Raw genomic sequence first — 26,570 nt, 5'->3', positions numbered from 1 at the left:
AAAGAAAGAAAGAAAGAAAGAAAGAAAGAAAGAAAGAAAGAAAGAAAAATAGAAAAGAGAAGCCAGATTTGAGAGACATTGGAGGTAGACTTAAATCAACAAGATTTGGAAACACATTTGATGTAAGGGGTAAGGGGGACCAAGGAGAGCCCTGAGGTTTCTAATGCTGATAACATTAATGGTAGGATATTTGATAACATTTCATTATTACATCCTTAATAGCATCCAGATCAGACACAATTATTCCCACGAAGTGACTAAGAAATTCTTGAGTGGGTAGTGAGAAGTGATGATAATGGCATTCCTGGAGGGAAGGTGGTAATGAAGTCACAGACAATACTTAGAAACTTGGGGATCCACTAGCCTATAAGTAGTGGTTGAAGCGATTGTGGAAGTTATGAGAATGTCCAAGGAAGAGTGTGTAGAATAAGAAGAGAAAAGAACCAGGGCAAAATCTTGGGGCATCCTTAAGGCATACTCAAGACAGTAGAATGCTGGAGGAGTAGGGGATATATATATCTTTCAGTGGTATATAAATTCATTATTGATACAGATATTCAATCTCTATATGCCCATGTCTCTAAAGATCACATCTCCATATTTATCCAATCTCTCCATCCTTCAATGGTAAGTCCGTGGAGGAGGGAAAGAACACAAGGCTGTAGGAATTAGGAATTTACACGTTCCTCTGAGAATGGTCTTAACTTCTGTAGTATTAAGAGTGGGTTTTCCTGGCAAAGTATATGCTTGTATACCAAGTCTCACTGCTGTATGTTACCCCACAGTATGTGGCTAACTGGGGAAGCCAGCTTGTGGGTCCCTTTACCCAAGGAAAAGAATATGTTCAAATAGGAGACCGTTTGAGGGGATTCTTCTTTCTCCATGCATGGAAAGAGAATTCCTGCCCTAGAGAACTAAGTTGCTCTCCAGCATTTCATTCATTTAAAATTAATAAATTCAACCCCATTTTCATTTCTAAAGCTTTAAAGGTATCAAGGTCAAACAAAATGATTTCTTTGAAGTGCCCAAGAAATTCTTGAGACACAAATCACAGACCATGTATTATGATCCCCTGCAGAGAGTAAGAGTAAGTTTTGGCTTAAAAGGAATAGACAACTGAAATCAAGGAATTGGAAGGTTTTCAGTTGAAAAATTGCTCTAAATCATAGGGGCCAAGGATAAGTTTGTGCCTCAATGTTTTATACATTTCATGTATACATAAATAGGCATTTATACATAAATACACACAAATATGTATTACTGCACAAGAGCATTTACACCAGACTTCTGCTTTTGCTTGGCATTGCATGCCATTCCAAGCCCATGTCTAGCAAAAGCCTGCACAGTTAATTTAAAAAATGAAATATTCAACAAAATAATTGTTTTTTTGGGGGGGTGGGGGAGAATGGAGCGGGTGGTTTATGTTGTCAAACAATCAGCTGATTTGTTTTTTATGCATTTTTAGTGGCACATAGACAAGTCAAACCAATATATTAAACACTGAAAATTCAAACAAATACTTTTGAGCCTAATTTTGCCCAAAGAGGCCCAATTTGTTAAAACAAACAAACAAACAAAAAACCACTGAACTAACTTGTCTGTAAGCTCTGTGCTTCCCATCAAAGGCTTTGTCTGTGTTCTAAACAACGGGGTAATGAGGTTTGATATCGTTATTAGAAAGCCAAAGACCAAAAAACAAAAATACAAACCCCATGTGTATTTTCATGACATTTGAAACTTTTATGTACCCACAGCTGAGTAGACCAATAAAAGCAAGACACCCCGTAAGACCAGGCTCAAAAGGAATCCGGGTATATGAATGTCCCCAAGAAGGTGATCATCGGCAGGTGAATTCCTCTGCAGTGAAGACCATCTCTGATAAAATGAAGCCAAAATGCACACTTGTTTGTGTTATAGTCAAGAAAACATTACTAGAATTGTCATGGTCTCATAAACACAAATCTATAACTACAAAATAGTGGTATTTCGTATTTGCTAAACAGTAACAAAAGCACCTCCAAGATCATAAAAATTGGTCTTAAAATACAGGCAGCAAGTAATCTATATGTTTGTATGTTAGATGGGGAAGGAGGGGATTTCTCTTCCAGAGGAAAACAGGACCTGGGAAGAAATCTTGACCAAAATATCAATTTGCATGATAAAAGACAACAGGATTCTTGGGCTGACATTTCCTCATTCAGGCCATTTCTGGGTACTTGGGTTTTGCCCCCCAACAGTGTTGTCTGTGTTTTCCCTGCATACCAGGTGGCTAGCCTTCCCATAGAAAGGAATGGAATTCACTCACTTTTCAGAAGGCAGAAGCTGTTTCTCCTTCTTTTTTTTCCTGGAGGAATACCCTTTTCCTTTTTTTCCTGCTTGCGTATCACCAAGGTTGAAGCAAACAAGCTTATAAAGACAAAGCAGGGTTTCAGCCAGAATTGTTTTTGTTTTTGTTTTTAATTCTGGAGTCTGTTTTCTCTCTCTTCCTTCCCTGCCAGTCCAACTTTTTTTTTTTTTTTTTAAGATTTATTTATTTATTTGGTGGGGAGGGAGGGGCAGAAGGAGAGAATCTCAAACAGACTCCCTGCTGAGTGCAGAGCCCGACAGGGGGCTCAATCTCAGGACCCTGAGATCATGACCTGAGCTGAAATCAAGAGTTGGACACTTAACCCACTGAACCACCCAGGTGCCTCTGGGTTTTTATTTTGTTTTGTTTTGTTTGTTTGTTTGTTTTTAATTCTGGGGTCTGTCTTCTCCCTCTTTCCTCCCTGCCAGTCCAACTTTTTCTCTTCTTCCTCCATCTTTATCCCCTTCCTCTCTCTTCTCTCCCTTGTCCTCCTTCTTTCCCTCCTCCTCCATAATTTTTCTTTTCTTTGCTCTTCCTTCCTTCTCTCCTTTCCTCTTTCCCCCCCTCCCCCTTCTTTTTCCTTCTCTTCAGGCTTCTCCTCCTCTTGCTCTTCTACCTTTCTCCTTTTCCTCTCCTCCTGCTCCTTCTTCCTGCCATAGCAGCAGTCCCGGCTGTGTGGCCAAGGCCATCCCTTCTTGCTGAATTCCTAGGTGGATGTTGCATGGTTGGACCTTGCTGGGCCTGGTCAGAGGGGGTCTGTCACGGCCTGACTGAATATACTCCAAAGCCAAAGACTGGCTTACGCTGATTTTTTTCAGCAAGCAACACGGAGGAGTATTTGGAGCAGTTTGTCCTAAAGACAACAAAAGCAAAGCTTCGATTCTTCCAGATAATTTTTCTGGCTATCTTCTTTTTCTTCTGTCCTCCTCCGTGCATGTCTGTGAACAGAACTCTTCACGCTTAGTGAGCATCTGTGTCTCTTCTTCCTCAAGTTCATCAATGGCAGGTGTATTTGACCTAACACGTATACCTGGCACAAAGCTGATACCCTATAATTAAGAAAAAATAATAAAGTAACAAAAACATTGTATTGAGTCAGCATGATAGAGAAAGAATTTCTTGGAAATTTGCAGCAGTTTACATAAGCTCAAGATTACTATTCTGTCATGTTTGAATAGGGAGGGGGTGCTGGGTATGGTTCTGGGTTTTCCCTTTTACTTCCTAGGCCAGTGATCTTTGTTGTCAGGCAATCCTGCTGCCCCCCGCCCCCCCCCCCGCCCCCGGTGATGCTCCCAGCTGAAACTTGGCCCATCTCTACTCTGAGGTAATCGCAATGAGCACATTTGTAAATGTTTACCTTATAGGTAAATTTTATTGACCAAAGTACCAATTCTGTTTATGGTAAAAAAGAGAAAAAGCCAGTATTAGATTACCTTCCCCCAGAAGGCCGAGCAAATCTGCAGGGTGTTGGGCTGCTATGTAGAACAACCAGAGAGAGGAATTCCAGGGATGGGTTACTTCTTCCCACTTCTGGAAAAGTATAAAAGCAAGTCACCAAGTGACAACTCAAACATATTTAAGGAGAATACCCCTTTCTGAGAGACATTTAGCAACCCCCCCCCAAAAAAAAATACCTTTTAGAAATGTGTTTTGTCAAACAATTACTTATTTTGAATATCTGGTCATTTCTAGACTTTTGATGATCCAGCATTACTGAGTGCACTTGGAGTAGCTGTTGCTTGAATGAGTCTGTGTGTGTGTGTGTGTGTTTCCCTTCCTCCAAATTTATTTGCTCTGTAGACACAACTTTGGTGAAACCTGTCTGACTAGGTAGCTCAAAGGAAATTTTCAGATGTGGAGAACTACCCCCACCCCCTCATCATCCTTACCCATATTTCCTAGTGGAATTTTGGAAAGCACTGATGACCTTTTGTAAATGTACCACACCTCAAATTCTCATTTTTCCGTTCGGTGGGCAGTTCTTTCTTTCTGACCCTGTTCTCCATCAAAGCAAACCAGACAACTCATGGTACTTCCCTTAAATATTTGAGCAGCTGAACTTCCATACCTACAGCAGATCCGAGGCAGCAAGCTCACCTTTGGTGTGCTCTCATAAGCCACTGATTTTGATTAGTCTGAGGAAAAGTACAAATGACTTCCAGCTGAAGCAAGCTTCATCACTATCCAACTGGCTCAAGTCGGGGAGAGCTTCCTGTTGGCTCCCTGAACAGACCTACTGCCTTCTGACCAGGTCTTGGTTGGAGTTCAGGGAATAGCAATTTGAGGATACGCCCTTCTTCAACCACCAGAGAGGGGATTCAGATAATTAAGTTTTCTAGTGTATTTCCAACACTAGACAGATGCGTTTTCTGTCATTGTGGAATATAAACAGAGCTGGGAATGCCTGTACAACAGGACATTACAGCTAATTTTCCCTCTCTGATGGGTTGCCAGGACTTTGAAAATAAGTTTCCTTGCTCTTCCATGAAAGAGCATCTTCAATTCAGTTGAAATTTTGGTTGAAGAATCACACTGGTCCTCATTTTACAAACTCATTGCTCCTGATTAAGAAAACCAAGGTAACCCACCAAGTGCCCGCTTCTCTGCTTTTTCGATCTGCATATCTCTCATCAAGTGAAGTTTTGCAATTTTCTCTTCCATAATTTTGCCTATGAGAAACTGGAGAGTCACTATAGACACATTCTTTTGAGGGACTCTCTTGGGTCCATTTGGGATTATTATGTAGTTCAAGGTCAAAGTAGTTGAGGTATTGTGTAGGAATTGATCATAGGATGCAGTTGTTGAGTGTGGATGGAAGGGTGACTCAGTTTGACTCATCACCCTCCCCAGAAGGTGAGTATATGGTGGGAAAAAGCAGGCCATAGGGTAACTAGAATCAATATGTTGGCTCCTGAGAAATCCTCTAATTTCTTAATTTGTTTTCAGGCAGTTTCCTATTTACCCTTCCTAGATCACTTCCATGAAAAAACATATGAAGTAGTCTCATCTCCCAAAGTGAGTGCATTTTTCTTATCCACTCACTGTATTTATCAATATCATGTGCCCAGTACATTCTTGAATACACAAGTAAATTTCGGGAAAGTCTTCCACCCTACTTGATGTCAGATTTGCATTTTTTTTCCTCATAAGAGTGACTATAAGTTACATAGCTTATAACTTAAGTATGCAGTCTTTGCAAATGAAACCCACAATGAGTATACAGAAATAAAAGAACCATGGAATATCAGAGAATGAATGAAATTTAGAAGTCTACTCCAATTTCTTCACTGGTGCAGAAACTGAGTCCCAGAGAAATGACCTGACTAACAAATATCTCTGAGGGAATCAGTCATGAAGGATACCAGGATATACCATCCCAAAATATGTCACTTTGCTGTACGGATTATTTTGAGTGGAAAGCAATTGAGGATCTGATGTATCAAAAAGATTTCCTGGAGCTTCCCTTATCTGACTAAAAGCCGAAATTTCTGAGAAATGAGAACTGCCATAAATTCCCTCTCCAGAGGAGTCTTATGGTCATGGAGATGGAAAAGTCAGCACTGAAATGAATCTGCACAAACAAATGTTGCTAAAATAACTCTTATTTTTCATTAGTCTCCCCATATATTTACCTTTTCACAATTTACTGCCCCTGGAACCCCAAAGGCCTGCTTCCTTTTGTCTAGTCACTTCTCCACAATTTATTGCCCCTTTATTAAAGTGGTATATAAACTTCCAAGTCGAACCACCTCTGTGGGTTTTCACTTCTTTTCTGTGAAGTTACAGGCATGTAAAAATATTAACATCAATAAAGAAAGATAGACCTTTTCTCCTGTTAATCCAGTTCTTGTGAATTTAATTTGCAGGCATCAGGAACTGAGTCTAAGAGAATAGAAGAAAAGTTTTATCTTCCCTTACAGTGGCAAAATTAAGACTAAGATTCCTTGGTCTTTTACTACCCTGTTTGGCACCGAAAAGAAAATGAAAGGCAAAGTCATACTCTATTTATGAAAGATTCTTAATATAGTCCAAAATTTATCACTTTGTATAATTTTTATATTTCTGTTTCTTATTGAAAAGGTTTGCAAAAATAAAGTGGAGAAATTTAATTAAAATTAGGTGTACTTGAAATTATTGAGGGCACTATTTTCATTGATTCAGCTTCAAAATTGTCACTGGACAATTTTCATATAATAATCAAGTCAGAAAAAAATGCTGGTTTAACCGTCCTCCCTTTGCCCAGATGGCAAGTGTTTAGGCAAATGAGTATAGGATAGTGGATAAAAGCTCAGGTTTTAGAATCATATGGACCTGGTCATGCAGTAAGTTATTACATAAAGGGTGGTTATGAGCGCTTTGACATTATTTTTAGTATATATTGACCCAGCAGACAATTGCTCGGGAGTCCTGAAATTTCAACCTGATATTTATCTTAGTCTTTTGAAAAGCCGTGTATTTCTGCAGCTTCATTTAAGTGATTGTTGAAAATCCAAAAGAGATAAGAGTAGGATGAGCTTCAGTGCTTGGTTTTCTGCTTTCCTAAATGAAGTCCAGCCTATATTTTTAGAGAAAGTTCTGTATTTTTCATAACCAGAGCAAGAAGCTGATGGAATCCTTTTGGTACTGTGCATTAGAAGTGAACTGACTTGAGAAGGCCTATACGGCTTATTAATGCTAAAAAGGTGCCATCAAAGGTGAAGACCATAGCTAGGGTCAAGTAGTTAAAATCTTAAACATCCCTAATGACTTCTTTTAAGTCATTGCTATTCCTTACAAAAACAAACTAGCGCTAGATTAAGTGCGGGGCACTCACATTACAAATGATACCCGTCATCTGGATTTCTCATTATGGAGCTTCTGCCAAGTTCAGACTCTTTGCCAAGGATGATTTAACCATTCAGAGTGTCAAACTGACCTTGTACTTGAGGATGGGGGTGGGGAGAAGCTGAATTGCCTAAGCATTGTTTTCTTGAATTCTAAAATATTGAGGAGATGAAGCCATAAGTTTGACGACCTTTCTTCACCAACATAGTTAAAATCTACATCCTACATAATTATACTATTGAAACTGTGTGCGCTGGATATTAAATCAAACAAATACTTTTTAAGAAAGGTTTTAGAGGGGGCGCCTGGGTGGCTCAGTTGGTTAAGCGACTGCCTTCGGCTCAGGTCATGATCCTGGAGCCCCAGGATTGAGTCCCGCATCGGGCTCCCTGCTCGGCGGGGAGTCTGCTTCTCCCTCTGCCCCTCCCCCCTCTCATGTGCTCTCTCTCATTCTCTCTCTCTGAAATAAATAAATAAAATCTTAAAAAAAAAAAAAAGAAAGGTTTTAGAGGACAGTGGGAAAAAAACAGAGATAAATGGATTAAACCCCAGAGTTGGCAAAATTAAATACGATGATTGCTTAACTGTAGGTGTCTGCTTATGTGTGTGTGTGCTTTTTGTTTTTTTTTTTTAACTCTGAAAATATTAGGCTTCAGTGGTAGGCTTGCAGAATGGGAATGAAAGAATGTCTGAGCTTTGAGTCTACAATTTTGAATGCATTCAAAAATAAGGTCGTAAGTCCTCTTCAACTTTAGTAAGCACTAATAATTAGTTTTAAATGCTTCTTTGTCACTCTGCTATTAGACTGGTAGATATCATTGCTGTAGAGCTAATGGAACCAAACTGCCTCATTATTAAAGTAATTAGAAGTGTTACCTAATGAGGGTTGTCATCTTTAGGCTGAATAGAATGCATGTCCTGGTTAAGGTTAAAGTGTTCTTAAAATATTCTTGAAGTAGTCTGTTATTTATAGTGTCTAGATAATGCTTCTGTGGGGAAGGGAGTAAGTCTTGCTAAGTTCTACAACACACACACTGAAGTGGGCTTTCTCAAACCACAGAGGGTGGCCTAGAGTAAAGCTGCTCTCAGTGAGGACACAAAGATGGTTAAGTGAAATTCACAAGAATCGCCCTCTTACCCGAACTGTTTTAGGCCTGGCATGTGTTGATAAGGAATTATAAACCTGCTTTTGAGGTCCCAGCTTGTCGAATTACACATGATGATGGTTTCCCCACCGTTTCTGGCTTCCCTTTCAGCCCACCAAAGTCCCAGAGAGAACTTTGGGACAATTTTATCAGTAATAGCGCATCTCCTTTTCATGACCGTCTACCAGATGCCAGGAACTGTTTTGCACATTATCAAATTTATTATCACGCAAATGTTATGAGCAAGGTTTTAACCCATTTACCAATTAGGACGGAAAGAAAATTTAAGTAGAGTAACTGTCCCACTGTCCCTTATCCACGGTTTCAGTTACTTGAGGTCAGTAGTGGTCCGAATATATTAAATGGAAAATTCCAGAAATAAACAATACATTGGCTTTAAATTGCCTGCTCTTCTGAGTGGTGTGATGAAACCTTACGTAATCCCACTGTCCCTTCCAGGATGTGAATCATCCCTCTGTCCAGTGTATCCTCATACTATAGGCTGTTTACCCAGTAGTCACTTAGTAGCCGTCTTGGGGTTATCAGATTGGTTGTTACACTATTACAGTGGTTGTATTCAAGTAACCTTAATTTGACTTAATTATGGCCTTGAAGTGCAAAAGTAGTCATGCTGGCAATTAGAAGATGCTCAAGAGAAGCCCATAAAGTGCTTGACTTAACTAAGGAAAGAAAAAATATTGTATGTTGAGGTTGCTGAGATCTATGGTAACGTTTATTGCAGTATATTATTATAATTGTTCTATTTTGCTATTAGTTAGTGTTACTCTTACTGTACCTAATTTATAAATTAGACTTTCTCATAGGTATGTATGTATGTATAGGACAAAGCACTGTATATATAGGGTTTGGTCCTATCTGAAGTCTTTGGATCCACTGGGGGTCTTGGAACATGTTCCCTTCGGATAAGGGGAGGCTGCTGTCTATGGCTTAAGACTGCACAACTACTATTCAGTGGAAGTGAGGTTTAAATTGGGCCTGCTTCCCTCCAAAGCCCAGTTTTCTACTGCAGCCTACCGTCCATGCTTGCCCACGCTTGTCCCCATCAGTTACGCTAGCAACATAGGTAGTTACTTCCTTCACAGTGTCTTATTTATTTACTTTTGTGGTTATGAATTTAGAAGAGGCTGCAGAATCTTTGATTCAAGTTTTTTTCATTTGCTTTTAAATGAAAGCTAATTTGGAAGAACAGCTTGAATGGAGCCTTGCTCAGAAGCTGCTCTGTGAGCCTCTCATTCCAGGAACCACCAGTAAACTTGACATTCATTCATTCATTCATTCATAAGTTGCCTGCTAAGAAAGAGGTTTGAGAACCCAGTTAAAAGCAGTCAGTGCTAGGTCACTACTGCATGCTTTTATTTACCAGACCAATTAATTGCCCTTAGATTCTAAAGGTGATTTTCAAGTGGTCTTGAGAAGGTTAAAAAGTAATTAGCTATGCTGTTTTTTTGAATAATCAGGAAGTTTCAATATCTGGATAGGACTTGAGAAGTTCAAGACGTGCACAGCCTCTGAGCCTTTCAGTTTGTGCCTTTTTCTTTTTATTCTTAATCTACATGTCCCAACACCTCTTTGTTTATTTTGGTGCTGAATAAATTTGCAACTCATTGTTTATATTGTTAAGAGTGGTTGAACTATCTTCCCCTAGTTGAAGGACACAACTCTGCTAGGGGCAAAACTGTAAAAAAGTAAAGTTTATCCTTGGCACCTTTGTAATCTGCCTCACCTCTAGCTCCCAGTCTCAGCCTTTTAATTGTTTTCTATTTCCTGTGCCCAGTGGTGTCCTATTTCCCCCTCTCCTGTCCAGGATAAAATATTTAATACACTCATTCATACTCAAAGATCCTAAATTAATAATATACTTCCTAGTAGTTTGGTTTTCCTTCTGATTTACCAGAAAAGCCTAGGGAGAGGATCAGTAATTGTTTCAAAGATACAAAGGACTAACTGTAGTGAGCAAAAGCTGTAAATGTTGTGTTTGTGTGTTTAAATCCCCCCCCCCCCCCCCGCTTTTGGGAAGACATGCTTCTCCCACTCAATGCCAGGGATGGGCAAGTGGCAAAATGGGCTAATTCTGGGGACTTCATCTTCCCGGCAATAGCGACTAGCTCAGATCCTTCTGTGCTTGAGATATTAAGCCAAAAGTCCCTTATTGGAATCAGCATAAGATAGAGGGAGAAAATTGTTCTTTCTGTTGGGGTTGCTAAAACAGATATGTGTACAAATGAAGTGCCTGGGAAATCATTTTTGGACCCATGGAAGAGGCTCCTATGCAGTGGGAAGGAGGAAAGTCAGCCCACAGAAAGGAGAACCAAGACGTGGAGAGACAGCTCTGCCATTTTGAGTCCTTTTAAGCCAATCTAGCTGTACTTGAAATTAGATTCACGTGTACCACTCCAACGGTGTGTTTGTGCATATTGTATGTGTATGTTATTCACACCATCCCTCCCTTACGTGGAACCACACTTTTCCTACTCAATAGCAGGGATGGGTATATGAATCAGGATGGCTAGGCTTTCCAGTTATGGTGAGTTGCAAACCACTAATTTCCATTCCACTTTTGGGGGGATAGGGATTGGGTCTTGAGCTAGTTTGATTCAAGTTTTTTGGTATTTGGAATTGAAAGGATCCTGACTGATACATTTTTGAGGGAAACATTTCTGGGTGGACAATGTTCCTGTTGCCTCTCTTACCTTAGGAATGTTGATTTGCTGCTGGCTTGAATAATCATTCTATGCTGACATTGCAATCTGCAGTTCTTTGCTGGTAGACAGCTGGATGTGTTTTTCACCATTTCTTGTTGACATATTCAATATGATTTAATTCGATCTACTTCAGTTTAGTTCATTTTAATGAATGTGGACTAGGTGCTCCATGAGGTCCTTTTCTAGAAAGTAAGCAGTAGACCGTTTGGATGTCATATTAAAGTGCAACGGTTCTTCCACTTAGGGGGGTTTGGAAAGTATGAGCTCCATTTCAGATTTTGTATAGCAATCTACTACACATCTTTTAGGTCCATCTGTTGAGCATTGATAAAAATCAATGACTTACCACTGTTTTGACCTTTGATACAACTCTGAGGTCTTTAGTAAGTAGCAGATGGGATTGGTGATTACAAGCTGATACTTGAGAAATTCACTGAAAGAAAAAAGGTCATTAACATTGATATTTCTAGTCCTGGGTGGTCATATGACTTTTTCAACATTATTGCCAACACTCCAATTAATGAAAGACTATACAAACATGAAAGTACGAATGCTCTGGTTCTTGTTTTGAATTTCTATTTATTCTGAGTGATTGTGACTGTGTATTTATTTATATGTGTGCATGTAAACTCACACAATTCTTTATACAGAATCTATAAATAGTTATATTAACCATCCAAGTTAGATATCACACGGATTCCAGTGGAAGAAAAGATCACACTGGTGGGGCTGTTATAACTTTCCTATTACTACTCACTTGCTCTTTTATTTTCTCACATGACTTTGTTGGTATTTGGAATTGAAAGGATCCTGACACATCAACGTTGACATTGAGTGTGACTAAGTCTTTGCCTTGAGGACCTTCCATTCTCTTAGTCACTGACTTTTACTTTCCATCCAGGAGCTGGGGTCCTCCTGGCTCACGGTGCAGTGAGGGGTCCTGGAAGAGAGACCCCAGTCATGACAGTAGTCCTTCCCTGTGGTTGCTGCTGCTGTGCTAGGCGCCAAAACCATGTCTGAGCTTATCAGCTGAGGACTTCCTCAAACTCGCTTTTATGAGGCTCAGTCTTACATTGGCTCAAACCATACAAAATCAGTCAGTGGACAGTGAAAAATGTAGGCAATCAGCTGGAACTTTTTTGTAAAGATTAGTAAATAATCAGTTTGGGTGCTTGTTTTTTCAACTTAATTGCGTTGGGTTGAAGCTATATCTTATACAGCAAAACCCAGCATGCCTTCTTTGGTTGACTTGACAGGTCAAGAAAGTCCTATGGAAAAAAAAGTCTGAATTCTGTGTATTGATTCAAATTAAAATCACTGCTTCATTCTTTTGGTGACTGATTAGAGTTGAATCTTAATTTTTATGTCATGAGATAAAGTCTTCAATGATAAGAATTATTTTAGTAGTTAAGAGCCTTTAACAAGAGAAAATAGGGTCTTTTGTCATTAGCTTAAAGATTGAGTTTCTTCCTTTTTTTTTTTTTTTAAGGTTTCATTTATTTATTTGAGAGAGACAGAGCACGAGCAGGGACAGTGGGAGAAGGAGAAGCAGACTCCCCTGCCGAGCAGGGAGCCTGACGCAGGACTCAATCCCAGGACCTTGGGATCATGGCCTGAGCCGAAGGCAGGTGCTTCTCGGACTGAGCCACCCAGGCACCTGAAGACTGAGTTTCTTAATCAGTTGTATAGTAGACTGTGACAATACATGTCAATTATACTGATTATTTTGATGATAATTATTTGCATATTTATGAGAAAAAACCCCAGGAATTAGCTTAGTTAAAAACCAACTATTTTCTTTTCTCAAAATGACATCACTTAAATTGTAACTTCTCTTTTTTAAAAAAATTGTAACTTTTCGGGGCGCCTGGGTGGCTCAGTCGTTAAGCATCTGCCTTCGGCTCAGGTCATGATCCCAGGGTCCCGGGATCCAGCTCCACATCAGGCTCCCTGCTGGGTGGGAAGCCTGCTCCTCCCTCTCCCACTCCCCCTGCTTGTGTTCCCTCTCTTGCTGTGTCTCTCTCTGTCAAATAAATAAATAAAATCTTAAAAAAAAAATTGTAACTTTTCAATGAGTTATTTTGACTTTACAAATGTATAGGTTTATGTATAGAAATCTGTCTCTTTAAATGATTAGATCAAGTTGATTGGGGATCACCCATTATGATACTTGAAAAAAGTAATTGGTGATTATGATTCTAATACCAATTCCAATGTGTGTGTGTTTTTCCATACCACTAAGCAAATCTCCAGTATCAGTTGGGTGTCCTACAACTCAATGAAATTCTGACACTATATACCTGGAGATAGCATCAGATCTCATAGGTTAGGGGCTCAGTCTACAGGGCTGCCCCCACTGTTAGATGTCAATTATCTGACCCATCAGCTATAGATCAGAGGTTCCCATGACCCCTCCTTGGTTTTGATTAATTTGGTAGAACTTTCACAGAACCTAGAGAAATTTTCCTTTAAATAATTATGTTGTTTTTTGTGTTTTTTGTTTTTTGGTTTTTTTTCATACATTACAATTTTATTTTTGTGTACACATTTGTTTAACAGTCACTGAATTTCTAGGCCAGGTTCAGGTAACTGAAGGGCCTTTATAATTAGCTTATATTGTCTAGATCCAAGGTATGCTGCAAACATAGTCTGGAGCAAAATGGGAAATGACATCTTTCTAAAGACAGGCTTAGAAATTCTAGTCCAGTAAGTTAAGATGTTTCCTTTCTTTGGTAGCGGGGCTGACTCATATCTGGCTGTGAGGCCGCCATTCACAGGTATAGCCAAGATAACAGGGTGCAGACCACCAGAAACGAGACCAACCAATCCACCCCATGTTATTGTACAGGTTTCACAATTCAAATCACCCGTATTCAAAGGTAAACTTACAAAACCTTTGTAAGATATGTGCACAGTCAAAAATGGGATCACTGCCATTGGTAAACCAGCGTCACATTTAGGATGCATCGAAAAAGACTATTTACTATTAGACCACAGAGACCAGCATTAAGTCCAACATATGTTGATCCATGTTCAAACGGATTCCTTTCTGCTTCTGGGAGTTGGTTAATTTTTTCTGGTTATGATATTGAAAATTAAGTCTTCCTTGACAGTATCATTTGGTTCATGATTTTCCATCTTGAGCCTTAAAATATTTTTCAATAATAGATACCTTTTTTTCCGGGATGCCAGTAACTTATGCTCTCCTCACAGCAGGTGGTGCCTCCACCCGGCCTCGGCGACCACGACGGGGCTCACTCCAACCTTTGCTCAACCTACCCTGAGTGCAGCCATCTTTGGCTCACGTTTTTTTTTTTTTAAGAGAGAGAGAGAGCATGGGGGGTGAGGGGTAGAGGGAGACGGAGAGAGAGAATCTCAAGCAGACTCCCCACTCAGCATGGAGCCGGACTCAGAGCTCAATCTAACCACCCTGAGATCATGACCTGAGCTGAAACCAACAGTCGGATGCTCAACTGACTGAACCACCCAAGCACCCCAGGACTTAGAGAAAATTTTACCTACTGGCTTTATCATTGGTTTCTTATAATAGGATATAACTCAAGATAGCCATATGCACGAGTTGTATAGGACAAGTTGTGTGGGAAGGGGTGCAGAGATTCCATGCTTCACTCTTTCAATACCACCACATGTTCATCAACCAGAGGCTCTCTGGGTCCCTGGCCTTTTGGGTTTTTAGGTAGGTCTCATTACTTAGGCTTGGCCATGGGTGAATGAACTCGATCTCCAGCCCTCTGCCCACCAGGGAGCTTAGTGGGGAGACTGAAAATTCCAGTCTTCCAAACACATGGCTGGCACCACTGGCAACCAGCCCCCATGCTTAGGTACTTTCCGAAAGTCATCTCATTAACATAACAAAAGACACCTTTGTGGTTCTCATCACAGGAAATTCCAAGGTTTTAGAAGTTTCGTGCCTGGAATGAGAACAAAGACCAAATAGACATTTCTTATTTTAAGTCATGATATCAAGATAGTGTATCCAATAAATGAATCATGGAATGATGTAAAATGCAATGTAACAGTTCAATGGATATAAAGGTATAAAAACTGTGAAATGTGGTTCTTGACCCTGAAGAATTTATAATCTACTTGAGGAGGATTTGTGGACACCCATGTACACACACAAGATAGACTTTGGATGATAAATAAATGTTGTAGTGAGAAGTGTAGAGAACTATGAAATAATCCCAGAGGGCTAAAATGACCAGGGACTAGAGATGGGGCTTTTAGGATGAAATATTCATGTAATTGAAGAGGGAGAAGAAAATCCTATGGGGGGAAAGATCATAAAATGAGTTCTTACTCCTCTCACAGAGGAATAATATAGCAGTATTAGCAAAGTAAAGAAAGAAGGAAAAGATTTTAATGAAAGGTCAGAGAAGTGGCCTAACATCTTCAATTGAATCTATGTTATTTATAATTTTTTTCTATCCACATACTAGCTCAGTGTTTCTCACTAACTAAATTAACAAGCTATTTGATTAAATCAAAAGGTCAGGGGGTACTCTGAATATCTATAGGTGTATAATAAATCACCCCAAAACTTAGTGGTATAAAACAGCAATATATATTTATAATCTCTGATGGTTTCTGTGGGCCAGGAATTTGGGAAGGGCTTGATTGGGTGGTTCTGGCTCTGGGTCTCTTATGTGATTGCAGGCAGATGTTAGCTAGGGCTGGAAGAGCAGGACAGAGGGAGGCTACAGAAGCTGGAGGGTGGCCAGGCTCCTCTTCTGGATTCTCAGAGCCGCTCCATGTGGTCTGCCCACACAGGTGAGTTTGGGCTGCCTCACAACATGGTAGCCCCGGGACAGCCAGACTCTAAACATGGCTGCTGGAAGAGGAGAATTCTAACAAATCCAAAGCATCATTGCCCATCCTCTACAGTCCAGCCCTGCAGGTCACAGAGCATCACTGCCACCATATAATCACACTGCATCCAGTTTCAAGAGGAGGGAGCATAGACTCCATCTCTTCAGATCAAAGCTCGGTTGCGAGAAATGGTTATGGAATAGAAGATACTGTTTTGCCCATTTTAGAAACTATAATCTACTATGATAGATCATTTGAGGCATTTTGTTTGATTAAGCACTGTCCTCCAGGAGCAAGAAATTAGTAGAAAAACCTCAAACATGTGATACTTGTGTTAGTTGGCTGAAATGTATAGATAATATGCATTCAAAAGAGTAGATAGCGCTCATATATATATATATATATACACTAGTGATCCAAATAACCCATCTCCCATCCCTAATTCATGGCTACTGGTCCATAAAAATAATAAAACCTTTGGAGATTGGCCCTATTGATAATAGAAATGAAAAGTCGTCTTTAATACACCTCACAGGGTTTTAACATTTCATTTTCTTATTTATCCTTCATTTGAATCAAAGCCCAACCTGGTAGTGTTTCACAGCAATTTCCTTTAGGCTGGATTGATGTTTTTTGCTAATGAGACTGAGCAATCAAAACCATAATCTGCATTCCTGAGACTTGGCCTCATGCATTTTAAAACATAGCTAAGGGTTAAATAGACTTCTGAAACAAAATAGTCTTTTTGTTATTGTTGTTGTTATTATTATTTTAAACATGAAGCTTCATGTTCCAAAAATATTTATGTCCTTTCATAAGAAAGGGCACTCCTCCTTGACGTTCTCAAACATGAGCCAGAAAAGACATTACTGAACACCATCCTTTCACCTAAATGGGGAATAGGGTTTCTCTTCATTTGCTGGTGCTTTTTGTTTTTCAAGAGAAACATTATCTTGTCTCTGCTTTGGGCTTCTTTGCCTTGTTTTCCATTCTTTCAGGATGAAATAACAGAGAAACATCAGCTACAAATGCATGTGGTTAACCAGCATTCACCCCAGTTTTTCACTTAGGACTGACTCAGATTACTCCTCCCCATGCTTCCCAGCTGTCTAAAATTATCATAAAGGTAAAACTTGGGTTTGTGCACTTTCCCTTCGTGCCTTTCCCCCCCGCCCCCAGTGGGGTCCTACTTCATGCGGGATCATTAGTGTTTTAACAAGGGGGCAGTCCATATAATACGAACTATTGTTTAAACAAGACAAATCAAAGACCTTCATAGAAGGTCCATGGCACGGTGTTTGCCTGTTACAAATATCCCCTGTGTATAACAAGATTATAATTAAGTCCTTGGGGTTAATATCCCAAATCTAGATGCCATCCCTAGAGTTATGATTTGGAATGAGAGCTGCTTGATTTGACATCAAGAATAAAGAACTAAAAACACAATTTTCTAAGAAGTACTTTTTTTTTTTTAAACAGTCAGCATTTCCAATCATCAGGTTAGACAAGATTGTTACAAGCTTACTATTCAACTAGTAATACCTTTAAGTATTTCTCCTTATGTCTAGTTGCTATTAGGGTTATGACTAGCAGAGAGTAAGCAAGGAGAAGTTTTGTTTAGTTCATAAAAAGTTAATGATATGACACCTTCATTTCTGGATATTAAAAAAAGCACCAGAGCTCTTGAGAATTTCACTTCAGTTTCTACTTTCCAGATCCAGACATAAATTGATATCCTCAATAAGGATTAAATAAAATGTCATGGAGACCTCAATGTAAAATTTAAAATTATACAACTTGTAGAAAAAAAACATAGAAAAACATCTTTGGGGTCTAGTGTTAAGTGAAGAGTTTTTAGACTTGACCAAAAGCATGATCCCGAAAAATTGATAAATTTGACCTCATCAAAATTAAAAATTAAAAACTTTAGCTCTGCAGAAGACCCTGTGAGGAGGATGTAAAAAGCAAACTACACATTTGGGGGAAAACCTTTGCAAACCAAATATCCAACAAAGGCCTATATCTGGAATATGTAAAGAATGCTCAAAACTCAGTAATAACATGAACATTCAATTGGAGAGTGAGCAAAAGACATGAATAGACATTTCACAAAAAAGGACACACAGGTAGAAAATAAACACATGGAAAGATATTCAGCATCATTACCTATTAGGGAAATGAAGATTAAAACCATGAGATATCACTACCTACGATGGTTAAAATAAAAGTAGTGACCACACCAAATGCTGGTGCGAATGCACGAGTGGATTGCTCACACATTGCTGATGGGAATGAAAATAGTTTGGCAATTTCTTTAAAAACTCAGCATGCACTTACCATACAGTTCAGCCATTACAGCTTTAGGCATTTATCCTAGAGAAATGAACACTAATGTTAACACAAAAAGCTGTACATGAACGTTCATAGAAGCTCTATTGGTAGTAGCCCCAGAATGGAAACAACCCAAACTCCTTCACAGGTAAATAGTTATGTTACGATACATTCATATCAGGAATGCTATGTAGCAATAAAATTATTAATACAGGCAGAAACTGGGATCCATCCTAAGGGAACTAGGCTGAGTTTGAAAAGCCGAGCTCAAAATGTTACATTGTACGGCCCCATTTACACAGCATTCCTGAAATAATGAAAATTATAGAGATAGAAAAGAGATTAATGGTTGGCAGAGGTTAAGAATGGGAGAGGGGTCTGGAGGTGGCTGGAAAGCGTTAAGAGGAGGGATCTCTGGAGATAGAACAGTACTGTATCTTGATTTGTGGTGATGGTTACATGAATCTACACATGGGATAAAATTGCTCAGAATAAATAGATACACAGCTATTGTGCACTCACACCCACAAATGAGTGCTTGAGTGAATATAAAACCTGCAAAACTTCAGGAAGCTCTCTAGATTTTGTCCTTGTCATTTTGGTTGTGGTTGTGATATTGCACTAATTTTGTAAGCAGTCACCATTGAGGGAAACTAGGTGAAAAGTACATGAGAACTCCCTGTAAAATGTTCCTGCAACTCTCCGTGAATATATAATTATTTAAAAATGAGAAGTTAAAAAAAAGTAGTCCTCTGTTGGACTCAATTTAAGCTTTTTTTTTTTTTTTTTTAAGATTTTATTTATTTGACAGAGAGGCACAGCGAGAGAGGGAACACAAGCAGGGGGAGTGAGAGAGGGAGAAGCAGACTTCCAGTGAAGGAGGGAGCCTGATGCGGGGCTGGATCCCAAGACTCTGGGATCATGACCCGAGCCGAAGGCAGACGCTCAACGACTGAGCCACCCAGGCGCCCCCTGAATTTAAGTTCTAACCCTGTATTGCTAATAAGGATATATTTATTTCTGTTAAGAGCAAGGAATAGAAGCAATCAGCACCAAAACAATATATATAAGAACCCAAGAATATGGATAGGGCTATTGTTGAAATGTATTGGATATTCATTTAGAAATTCATGTACAATACACGTGTTTGCTAAGTATTATGTTTGCTTATTTATCTTTTATGAATACAATTATATGAGAGTGAGAGGGAGAGCAGAGGTAAATGTTACCAAAACACATGGCAAAGCCAGACAACCTGGGCTCAAAGTCCTACTGGCTCAGTTGTTACTGAGTAGCAATTTCTTCTAGACCTGAGCCCAGAGAGGACAGTAAGAACAACTGCAAGAATGCAGCAACTGCAAGTATGCAAACAACAATAAATCTGTTTCCCCAGTTTTAATCCCCAGTTTTAAAAAGGTTTCCATTTTGTATTATTCATGTTGAAATTCACTTAGACCTCAAATCAGATGTTTTTTTGGAGAAAGGAAAGCTTGGGCAGAACATGTTTCGAATGCTATATTCTCCTACTCTTCAATATAAATAGCAAATTTGAAGTCTTTCTATGTCTTTTCAGCAAAGATAATATAGATCTTTGTGTATATATATTTAATTTATATTTTATGTACAAATTTACATTTATTTATTTATTTATATTTTATTTTATATATATAAATTTTAGATGGTTCCAAAGAAAATAACATGCCTTATCAAGAACCTTCATAAAATGTGCTGAAGTTGTATAATTTATTTTTTGGAAATCAAAGTGATTTTAATTAAAAAAATTTTAGTTTAATTAAACTAAAAATAGGTTTTAATTAAACCCTATGCATTCTAGCAATAGGGGACTTCTTTAAAACTTATGGATCATCCACACAAAGAGTATTATACTATGAGCTGGATATGTCATACTTCAATATATTACTATGGGGGATCTCTTAAGAAATACTGTTAAGTAAAATATGCAGAATAGAGAAAAATATGTAAAGTATACACCATTTAGTAAAAATGGAGGCAAGCAAAAATATGTGTATATATTTTCTTACATTTAAAAAAAGCAAAGGAAAACATACACATTTTCAAAAGGATTACTGAAGGGAGGTAGAGAATAAGGTAAAGTCCTAGGGACAGAAACTCACCTTTCAGTCTAGCTTACTTTGTAGATCTGACACTGAAACCATATACATATTTCACATAATTTTAAAATAAAATTTAAAAAAAGCAACCCCTAAAAATGGAAAGGAAAAGGAAACATATGAACCTAAGTATGCACAGAACTGGTGACATAACCAATAGAGAAGAGCTCTCTAAATGACTTTAAAGCAAAGTTGTTTTACTGTACATTCCAAGTAGGATATAGTTTGAAGACAAGTAGAGCTGCAAAAAATTTAAACATTTTTCATATTTTTGAACCATCATATTTTTGATCTTAGTATTAGCATTATTATGAGCAATGATTAGATATTTGATATTAAAGAATTATTAGTTTTTTAAGATGTGATCATGAATATGTTGGAAAAGAGTCATTATTTTCTCGAGAGACTTGGTAAGACATTTAGAAATAACATGATGTTTATTTGTTTCAGAATCATCCAAGGGTAGGGAAGTGGGTGAAATGTATCAGAAAGGTGACCATGATTTGGTAATTACTGAAGCTGGCTGATGCCTACATGAGATTCATCATTTTATCCCCTCTACTTTTGCATAAAGTTGCAAATTTTCAAATTAAAAGTTTCAAATTAAAACTATCAATCAAATCAGAGTTGAAAAATTGTAAACAAAAGAAGATATATTGCTTCCTTCACTACTACAGAAGATGGTCTCCATAGAAATTCATTGTTGGTAAGCCCAACATAAGTTCCAAAAAATTGCAAAAGCAAGTGCTTTGCTCTAATACTCTCCATCAGGGTTCATTATTTTACTTTATTTCAGACTCTAAGGGTACAGAAGTTTAGTATAAGCTTTTTGAAAATCATCTTCAAGTGTATAAATTTAAGAAAAGCAAATTATTTATTTTCTTGGGCATGGATGGAAATCTGGATCCTTAGCAAGCTTTATGTGTGAGAGAAACAATCATGACTTGGCCATTAGAAGGCCTGGGTTTCAGTGCTGGCTCTAATTTTCCTGACCTTTATATATTTAACTGTAAAATGAGAGACTATACCTATTTCACAATGCATTTGTAAGGCTTAAATGAAAGAAAAAAATACTTAAGTGCTAAAGATGGAGGCTGGAAATTGTAAATGCTCAATAAATGTTAGATATAATATATGCTTTGTTTTTCCTTTTCCAAAGGAATAGTAACCACTGCATATGGTTGTTATCAGCTTCAAGTGAAATAATAATGTATGTAAAAATGGTTATTAGTTATTATTAGGTCCATGTTACCACTAGGTCACAGGGTGATGAGACTACCACTCAGTAGACTGCTTATCTCATATCAGATTTCTGAGAAGCATGTGGTTCAGAATTTAATGGACTTCTAGAGACCTAAGTAGGTTGACATTACCTATAGAAGCATACTTACCTGGGTGAGACTGTGCTGACTTGTTGGCACTCAGAGTGTGTTTTTCAGAGTGGGTCTACCCTTGATTATGTCCGACTTTCAGAAGGGAATTGCTGACACTTGAAAAAACTGCTCACTGAGGTAAGTTCTTGATGGATGGAACATGTGAAAACCAGGCTCTGATGATTTTTTGTTACCAAAGCTAAGAAGGATGAACCTTTCCTGAAATTTGTGGCGACTTTTAGATTCTCAACTCTTGTTTTCAACGTACCTACCAATTTACTAAGAAGCTATCTCATCCCAAAGAAATAAATCTTATATTCCCTGATGCTGAATACCAAGCTACAGTTCCTAAGAGAAGGGAAGTAAAAACAAACAAACAAACAAACAAAAAAACAATCCCCTACTAATGTTTTTAGCATGGGCCAAGATGTTTCAACTTAAGGAGGAAGATTTGAAGAACTGATTTTCCATTTTGTAAATTCCTCTCATTTTGTTTCATCCACGCTCATCACCTGATTGGTTAGAGAACTGGAACATGTTGGTGAGTAAAACAATGCAAGTGCTTAGCTAACTTACTACAATTACTCCTGGTGTGAGAAATTGATAGTCCTAAGAAGGGAAGTGGTGTGGTCACCAGTTCAACTATTTCCAAGCATATTGAGAGAGTTATCTATAAAAAGACTCATTTTCTCCAGATTGTAATTTGTTTTTCAGGTATGGAGATAGCCAAAACATTTTTTACTAGTTATTCACTGCATTCGCAATTCATTACAATTCACACACAATTCATTACAATTGTGTTTGTTTTGCCTAATGACTTGTCCATTGTGTTATTTCCAAGCCAGTAAGAAGCAATGAGACTCACAGGGAGAATATGCCACACAAACCCACAAAACTCAATAAAAGCCACAGGTCAGCTAGTGACTCTAGTTATAATTTCTTACCCCTGTCTACATATCCTCCTCTTGGAGGAGTATTATTCATTATCTGCTTAACACAGCCTTCCTGAAACTAGTTCTTTCTTCAGAATAAATATGTTAAACCCTGAGCCTGGAATAAAGATGTTACCTTAATTATCAATGGCCTTCCATGGTCCATTAGACGTCAGTCTTCATCCTGGGGCTTCAACCTCGGATAGGGTTGAGCCAAGACATTTGGGCATCCTCTGGGGCAAGCTGATAATTGGTAGCTCTTAAAATGGATATCCTTTCTTGTATGTTGTTTCTTTTTATTCAACTAGAGTAGGAGTTGGACCAATTTACATGTCACCAGGTGGAATAAAGGACTTGATAATAAGCCTCCCTTTAACTAACTTGTTTGATAAACTGACACTCTTCCTCCTTCTGCTAAGCATGATGACTAATGTCAACAGTAGGCCAAAGCTCACAGCTGGTAGGCTGCTCTCTAGTATACAACCAACCAAGGAGCTCCCACCACTCCCAACCCAATAGTTACCAAGGTTAATTTTGTTTGTTTCCAAACATGATGTTATACAAGTTACACTTGTTATGGTGATTATGCAATTTAGTGAACTTTAATGCAAGCTGATGAAATTCAGTGCAAAAGATTGAGATTATTATTACCATGAAATTCAAATTGAATATTTTAAAAAAACTTGATAAAAACTGGGGGCTAAAATATTTCCAACCAGTTGATGTATGTGAAACAAAGTTTGGGAAAGAAATTTTAAAAAATCTTTTAAAAAATTCATACTCACATTGCTTTGCAATTGTCTTAAATTCTTGTCCCACTTTGAAGAAAGCCAAACTTAAAATTATAACCCATATATTATGAATGTGGTATGTGATTATACAAGAAAGAAGGAACAGGGCAATAGACAATAGATCCATACTCTAATAAAAGCTCAGTCCTAGTTCAAAGACTGGTGCATTTATATTTTTTAGTTAGAATAAAATTCTAAAATAAAATTAAAACAGCTTTTTTTACTTTAATTGCCTTTTTTTTTTTTTTGATCGAGAAATGCCAATTGCATCAGATGAGAAGGTTCCTATCTGTGTAGGAGTCATCCATCGAGGGATCATAATTGTATTCTGAGGCCACAAGTTATTTATTTATTTATTAATTTATTTATTTATAAAAGATTTCATTTATTTGAGAGAGAGCAAGGGGGAGGGGCAAAGGTGAGGGTGATCTAGACTCCCCACTAAGCCTGACGCAGGACTCTATCCCAGGACCCTAAAATCATGACTTGAGCCGAAGTCAGGTGCTTAACCAACTGAGCCACCCAGGCACCCCAGTCACAAGTATTTAAATTCTTCTGTCTCATAATCTTTATTTTTTTTCTTGTATTGGTCCTCTGCTTTTCTGGACTCTTCCCCTTAACATATTCATCACCCATATTTCTTACTTAGTTCTAATACCAGATCTGCTCAAATACCTGGGCATTCTGCTATTCTGAATTGGACATGTCACTGCTGCTCTGTCTACCAATCCTGCCCTTCCAATATGCCATCTAATCCAGATTTTTGCCTTACCATTGTAACCTCTGTTTACCACCACCGATAGTCCAGTTCATCTAATCAATGTCATGAAACACATCTCTGCTAGTCCTGGTCTTTCTGCTGATTCTGACATGGAGTTTTAGACCCATGTTTGAATGATCCACCTGAAAATCACAATAAGAAGTTCAGGAAGAAACTTGTTGCCGGACAATATCTAATTATAATTATAATAGCAGCGTTAATAGAGCACTAGTGTTCCCTCCACCCCAACTGCTCTCAACATTATAAGTGATCGATATAGATTTGTATAATGAACTGTTGAGCAGTTCCTGCATGTCAGGAATCTTATTGACTATGTCTTATTTAATGCATCAGCTTTATGAAGATGGGGTGCCTGGGTGGCTCAGTTGGTTAAGCGACTTCTTTCGGCTCAGGTCATGATCCTGGAGTCCCAGGATAGAGTCCTGCATTGGGCTCCCTGCTCAGCGGGGAATCTGCTTCTCCCTCTGACCCTCCCCTCTCTCATGCTCTCTCGCAAATAAATAAATAAAATCTTTAAAAAAGAAGTTGGTATTATTATTCTGTTTTAAAGGAGAAAGGTCTGAGGCACAGAGTATAGTGGTTTGCTCAGTATTGGATAGCCGCAAGATGATAGTAAGCAACAAAGTGGATTTGAATCCATACCTGTGTGACTACAAAGCCCAGACTTTTAGCCTACAAGAAGGTTCTGATTGCTGCCAGCTTTGTTAAAGCATATGTCCAAAATGTTACAATTTAAAGTGAAGGCTTAAAACAAATTATTCATTTATTTATTCATTCACCCATTTAACACATCTGTTGGGCCCCCATTATTTGCTAGGCACTGTTCTTGATGATTCCAAAGATACAGAGATAGAAACAAAATCAATGCCCATTTAGAACCTGCATTCTAGTGATAAAGGTTATGAACAAATAAATATAAAATAGGCTAATGTCAGATAATGGTAAGTTATTGAAGTATCGTGGTAGAACTTGAAGAACTAAGAATTTGGTGGAAGAAACAAGGCATGAACATATAAACAGTTAAATGATTAAAAGTGTCAAGCAACCTAAATAAAATAAGAGTTGAGGCAAGGCATCAAAGATTAATTTCTATTAAGTATTGTAGAAAACAAATGATGGAAGTGTAGAAGGGGGAAGATTGCTCTGGACTGCAGTGTTTTGGGAAAATTTTGGGGAGAAGACTGAAGAGTAGATAGGATTTGGCTGGTTGGAGGAAGGGCAGTGAAAACAAGTTAATTGTCTCAATGAGACAACTGAAAGTTCATTTTTCTGCTGATAGCTGCTAAACGTGACAGATTTAAAGAGTGTAAGTTTGGCCCTCATGGCTCTTAACACTAAATCTGAAGCCCCGTTCAATTTCATCAACCTGACCTCAAAAACATGAACATAGTGCCTAGAGGTTCATGCATCAATTTCTGAACCTCGACAGATGGATGTGCTTTTAAAAAAAAAAAACAAAACGCAAACAAAACACTGCATTTACCATGCCCTGTAGAGTATGAAAACCTAGCTGACATTCTCATTTACTCATCATCCATCTCCTTTAATATGTCATCCATCATTTGCTTCCATTTCCCTTAAGAGCTTGTGAAAAGTTGGAGTGCAAATGGCCGAGCAGTCAAACGCCTGCCATTATTTCTCTGATGGGAATTCGGGGGTTGGGGGGGAAGGGAAGGGGAGTCAGATTCTTTTGACAACAACGGCTGATGCACAACAGAGTCTTGAGGCAGGCTGAATTAGGAACTTGATTTTGAACTAGTGGAGCACTCCTCTGTTGGGTAGGCATTGAAAGGATGGTTGGAAGTAGGACACAGCTCTGTATCTGTCCAGGGATTGGTGTATTTGGAAATAAGGTGTTGCCAAGCAACCATTCAAAAAAGGAGCCTCTTTGTCCACACTGCCTGGAATTTGAGCTGATGTCCAGAAAAAATGGGGCCAGATCCTTTCACACATTCCCTTGGAATCCTAAAAAGGTAAACTCGAAATTAATCCTGTAGGCCAGCGTGGCTGAAACATATGTAGGGGAAGCGAGAAAGTATGTTTTCAAGTAATTTGAAAAGGAAATGGTAGGTGACTTTTTTTTTAATATCGACAGAAAAGTTGATTATAGAACAATGACATATTTTTAAAAATGCAACCAATAATATATCCTTATTTAACTGTTACTTAACTTCAGCAATGCCTTAGGTGTCAGGGACACATTTAGAGCAAGGGGTGTCAAATTTAATTTCCAGGGCTCAATAATTGCCCATGGAGCCTTGTAACCTGAAGACTCAATTGCCTTCTGAGTAGGCTGTTTTTCCACTTGTACTTTTTTTTAGGGACTTTTTGGGGGCTGGGAGTGGTGGCATGGAGTTGAGG

The 26,570-nt window shown here is 38.4% G+C and overlaps 1 long non-coding RNA gene and 1 pseudogene across 1 annotated transcript; both read right to left on the bottom strand.

The window, feature by feature from the left end:
- Positions 1–2,944: 2,944 nt before the first annotated feature.
- LOC118013651 lies at positions 2,945–11,959 on the bottom strand. The gene is made up of 5 exons (XR_004680086.1): positions 11,797–11,959; positions 11,386–11,472; positions 11,028–11,221; positions 3,781–3,877; positions 2,945–3,396 (listed from the first exon to the last, which is right to left on the bottom strand). It is a non-coding gene; the product is annotated as an uncharacterized LOC118013651 (long non-coding RNA).
- A 1,437-nt stretch (positions 11,960–13,396) lies between these two features.
- LOC118013650 lies at positions 13,397–14,301 on the bottom strand (annotated as a pseudogene).
- Between the last annotated feature and the right edge of the window lie 12,269 nt (positions 14,302–26,570).

This window comes from Mirounga leonina, unplaced genomic scaffold, assembly GCF_011800145.1.
Source record: "Mirounga leonina isolate KUSES-001 unplaced genomic scaffold, KU_Mleo_1.0 Mir_154, whole genome shotgun sequence".
Lineage (NCBI taxonomy): Eukaryota > Metazoa > Chordata > Mammalia > Carnivora > Phocidae > Mirounga > Mirounga leonina.
The sequence above is the reverse complement of the archived record's forward strand: the minus strand, read 5'-3'. Positions and strand labels throughout refer to the sequence as shown.